The 5,324-nt window shown below is 41.5% G+C and overlaps 1 long non-coding RNA gene across 1 annotated transcript in view; it reads left to right on the top strand.

Annotated features, from left to right (window-relative positions):
• LOC107575348 (uncharacterized) overlaps nt 1–4,341 on the top strand; it is a 28,517-nt gene extending 24,176 nt beyond the window's left edge. Inside the window, exon 4 of the long non-coding RNA XR_001607854.1 lies at nt 4,331–4,341. This is a non-coding gene — a long non-coding RNA (uncharacterized lncRNA). The remainder of the gene's footprint in view (nt 1–4,330) is intronic.
• The last annotated feature ends 983 nt before the right edge of the window (nt 4,342–5,324 follow it).

Below are 5,324 nucleotides of genomic sequence, written 5' to 3'. Positions count from 1 at the left end.
CATTATTAACATTATTGTGATGTTCACTGATACTAGTACTAATTTATTGAAACAAAGAACACAATTACCACATAGCAAACATATTTTACCATGCAGTAAATGCATCAAATGAAAGTAACATCTGTAAAATAGTGAATGCACACTTACTCTAAGATTCTGAACGGAGTTGAAAACTGAATGAGTGTTCCCCCCCCCTTCCTTTGAGAGATGCAGGTGAAGGCAAGAGTGGTGTATTCCCTACAGTACCTTAGTATAGTATGCATACTTCATGAGAAAACAATGCCTATTCTAACATTTTAACACTATCAACCACACATAATATTACCACATATTCTAGGAATAATACAATTATTATACTGTGCACTTACTCAGTATGGTTTTCCAACGAACTCAAAACTGAACGGCATGCGTGTGCCTTTCTTGTGCAAGATGCCGGTGATGCAGCCACAGTCCCAAACGAAAATTGAAAGTTTCAAACATTTCAGCGCCATTACTCCATAAGTCACGGGTATAACACATTCAAAATATTTACACCAGAGCAGATATTCATGAACAGAAGCTTAGTTACATTCATAAACACAAGCATGCTTTGTATGTAGGCCTATACAATCCAAAAACTATAGTTATAAACATATATGGCTATATTCGTGAACAGAGAATATCCTATCACAGTAAAGTTTTGACTAATCATTCTTACTGACATTAGGCTAGAAACATTATAACTCATATTACTTTTATATCGTATTTCTGTCTATGATATAGAACATTAAAAAACATCCCGACATCGTGAGACATTTAGATGCTGTGAATGAAACTTCATAATATTTCACTTGATTATACATTTAGTCAGGAATTATAGTTTGCAAAAAGTCTAACTAGTAAAATGTGTACAAGTTATGTGAAAACTAATACAAGTAGGTTAATAAAAAATAATTATTCATGTTTATGATCACTGCTGGATCAAGCCGCTGCATTGTTTTTTCCTGAGGTAATCCAAAGCTTCTTGAGGTGAATTCTGTCTTATTCCTCTCAGCGTGACGCGAACAGTAAAATTAAAAAACTTGAGGTCTTGCTGCTTTGTTTGCTGTGATGTGGGCGTTTACACGCCACGAGCTTCACATGGACGATTATAATATCTATAGCGCGCTCTGCACGTGGACGCATTAAATATAATGAAGGGAGACGTCAAAGACTGGACATCGCGTTGGTTTCATATGGATTACTTTATCACCGAATATTTGCTTTCAATAAGACTTGCTTATTTTAAAAGTAGACATGTCAAGCTTTCTATAGATATATCTCTCATGTCTCTTTGTTGAGTATTTGCTGAGTTACAGTTAATTTTAATGACGCGTTTCTAAATGAAGATCATGCAGACCAAGGCAGCAGACAGCCCACCCTGTTTGTTTTCTTTATTTTATAAATGCACAAAGTGTTATGTATCTATACAAATAAAAGTAGACCATTTACAGATTTGATTGATGTATTGCTCTTATCTGTAAGATAAAAACTGAAAGTGTAATTTAAGTTATTTTCGGTGTTATCAGGAGAAGATGCCACAAAACGTGTATCCGCGTTTGTCGACCCCAAAGGGTTAAGGTAAAGGTGATGTCGGAGACTCTGGAGGACCTGCTTCACGTGGTGGCGATGTTCTGCCAGGTTCTGTGAATATATGAGGATATCATCGATATAGACTATCACGAAGCGATGAAGGAACTCCCGGAACACCTCGTTCATGAAGCCTTGGAAGACTGATGGTGAGTTAGCTAGGCCATACGGCATGACCCGATATTCATAGTGGCCTGCGGGAGTTATGAATGGCGTCTTCCACTCGTCGCCTTCCCGGATATGAACAAGGCTGTACGCTCTCCGCAGGTCTAACTTGAAGATGCGGGCTCCACGGAGTTCCTCGAGGGAGGCTGGGACCAGGGGAAGTGGATATGGCAGCTTTACCGGCAGCCATATCATACCCTTTAGCCCAAGACTGGTTGTCCACTGAGCCTGGTCAGTACCTGGATGGGAGACCTCCTAGGAAAACTAGGTTGCTGCTGGAAGAGCTGTTAGTGAGGCCAGCAGGAGGTGCTCACCCTGTGGTCTGTGTGGGTCCTAACGCCCCAGTATAGTGATGGGGACACTATACTGTCAACAAGCACCGTCCTTCGGATGAGATGTTAAACCGAGGTCCTGACTCTCTGTGGTCATTAAAAATCCCAGAATGTCTTTCGAAAAGAGTAGAGGTGTGACCTCGGCATCCTGGCCAAATTTGCCTATTGGCCTCTGATCATCATGGACTCCTAACAATCCCCATAAGACATGTCAAGCTTTCTATAGATATATCTCTCATGTCTCTTTGTTGAGTATTTGCTGAGTTACAGTTAATTTTAATGACGCGTTTCTAAATGAAGATCATGCAGACCAAGGCAGCAGACAGCCCACCCTGTTTGTTTTCTTTATTTTATAAATGCACAAAGTGTTATGTATCTATACAAATAAAAGTAGACCATTTACAGATTTGATTGATGTATTGCTCTTATCTGTAAGATAAAAACTGAAAGTGTAATTTAAGTTATTTTCGGTGTTATCAGGAGAAGATGCCACAAAACGCGTATCCGCGTTTGTCGACCCCAAAGGGTTAAGGTAAAGGTGATGTCGGAGACTCTGGAGGACCTGCTTCACGTGGTGGCGATGTTCTGCCAGGTTCTGTGAATATATGAGGATATCATCGATATAGACTATCACGAAGCGATGAAGGAACTCCCGGAACACCTCGTTCATGAAGCCTTGGAAGACTGATGGTGAGTTAGCTAGGCCATACGGCATGACCCGATATTCATAGTGGCCTGCGGGAGTTATGAATGGCGTCTTCCACTCGTCGCCTTCCCGGATATGAACAAGGCTGTACGCTCTCCGCAGGTCTAACTTGAAGATGCGGGCTCCACGGAGTTCCTCGAGGGAGGCTGGGACCAGGGGAAGTGGATATGGCAGCTTTACCGGCAGCCATATCATACCCTTTAGCCCAAGACTGGTTGTCCACTGAGCCTGGTCAGTACCTGGATGGGAGACCTCCTAGGAAAACTAGGTTGCTGCTGGAAGAGCTGTTAGTGAGGCCAGCAGGAGGTGCTCACCCTGTGGTCTGTGTGGGTCCTAACGCCCCAGTATAGTGATGGGGACACTATACTGTCAACAAGCACCGTCCTTCGGATGAGATGTTAAACCGAGGTCCTGACTCTCTGTGGTCATTAAAAATCCCAGAATGTCTTTCGAAAAGAGTAGAGGTGTGACCTCGGCATCCTGGCCAAATTTGCCTATTGGCCTCTGATCATCATGGACTCCTAACAATCCCCATATCTGCTAATTGGCTTCATCACTCTGTCTCCTCTCCACCAATAAGCTGGTGTGTGGTGGGCATTCTGGCGCAATATGGCTGCCGTCACACTGCACACTGGTGGTGGATGAGGAGATACCCCCTGACAATGTAAAGCGCTTTGAGTGCCTAGAAAAGCGCTATGCAAATGTAATGAATTATTATTATTATAATTACCGTCTGGGAGTTCAGAGTGCGATAATAGATACACGGCCTCAAATGCCCATGAAGAAGAAGCTTGAGGCAGCTGGTGAGGTGGATGGTTGGATGAATCCCTGTTTGAGAGCCTCCTGGATGTAATCCTCCATGGCCTTGCACTCCGGGATGGACAGAGGGTATACTCTACCCTTGGGGAGTTTCATCCCAGGCAGCAGGTCGATGGCACAGTCCCATGGCCGATGAGGTGGAAGGCGGGTGGCGGCAGAGTTCTAGGGTTCTTAGCTCTGGGTATTGAGTTTGTATCCTTTGCAGGTATCCAGGGATGATGAGAACGGGATCAATGGAGCTTCTAGGGGAAAGTAAACAAACAGGTCAGACACAGGTAGGAGTCAAGGCTAAGTTCAAGCTGGTGACCGGTAGACCGGACAGTGAGGCAGTGAGAGGAGTGCAGGGATTTGTGTTAACATCGCAAAGGCCTTTAGATTACACTGACCGACTTTGGTGTTTCTCTTTCTTCCTGTTCACCTGCCCTATTTAGTTCTGTAGCCCTATTTTCCTGTTAGTCCTGATTTGTTTATATGGTTACTTATGATTTTTAGCTGTCACTCATTCATTAGTCTCTTTATTTATAATCCCCGTTCTGTTCAGTCATGGCCCGTTATTTTTGCTTTACCATTGTGTGTGCTACATTTGCTCATGCGATTCTCTGTGTATTCCTTGTGGATTTATAATTAAAAGACTATTTTTGGATAATACTCCTTTGTCGTGCGCTTAAAATAGCACAACACACTACAATTACAGCTGAAGAATTTTCAGACAATAAATGTATATTGAAACATGGCTATGGATAAACAAGGGAATACCATAGCAAAAGTAAATATGTATGTATTGTTCCATTGAAGTATTGCTATAATTACATCTGGATATTTGCTCACGCTGTGTTAAGGTCTTTCAGTTATTATTTAGATAATAATTTGCATTGACAATAGTATTTGCTCCCTTTTCTTTCTTTCTATTCTTTTCTTTTCTTTATTTTAGGTCTGTAATCAAAAAGGAAAGCCGATAGTACACATGCTTTAAAAGTCTGCCACTAACAACCTCTATCCTCTAACTGCCAGACCAAAAGACTGATGAATTATACTTTCTAATTAACAAAAGAATATGAGAGTCGTTTATATGAGAGGTTTGACCGAGACTTGGTCCAATTCCAGAATCACTCAAATATTTGTGTAATGCTATATTCATTGTCTTGTTTTGTTTTGGATAATGGCCATGCAGCACTAGAAAGACCACATGGGGAGATTGGCGGCTCCTAATCAAGAATGTACGATACATTGATGGTGAGGTATTGTCGGAGGACTATTCATCAAACTGGCATCTGATGATCAAATGCTGGCATTTCCATCTGCCTTGGGAATTTTTCATTGTTAATTTGCTTGCTATTTACATTCTACTGAGGGCCAGCTCAGAGGAGACACTGGCTCAGTTACACCATCATTAGACTTTAAAACCTTTCAAAATGATTTCTGTCATAATAGGGTTCATCCAAGGGATGCTATTACCGAAATGTTTATATACTTTTGCACATAATTTACTACTGTTCCTCAACTGTGTCAGTAAAAAGCATGCTTGAGATTAAATATGAGTTATGTGAAGAACATTCAGGTAAATTAATATTGAATGTTTGATTGTGTGCCATTTCCTGCTGAATTTTGTCAATTTATAAACAAAGTGTGAAAATATTACTTTAATGTGTGTATTTACAACAAGGTACACAGAGCCAGAAGTGCCCCTCCAATCC

This window comes from Sinocyclocheilus grahami, unplaced genomic scaffold (genome assembly GCF_001515645.1).
Source record: "Sinocyclocheilus grahami isolate Dianchi unplaced genomic scaffold, SAMN03320097.WGS_v1.1 scaffold2581.1, whole genome shotgun sequence".
NCBI classification, from domain to species: domain Eukaryota; kingdom Metazoa; phylum Chordata; class Actinopteri; order Cypriniformes; family Cyprinidae; genus Sinocyclocheilus; species Sinocyclocheilus grahami.
The sequence above is the reverse complement of the archived record's forward strand: the minus strand, read 5'-3'. Positions and strand labels throughout refer to the sequence as shown.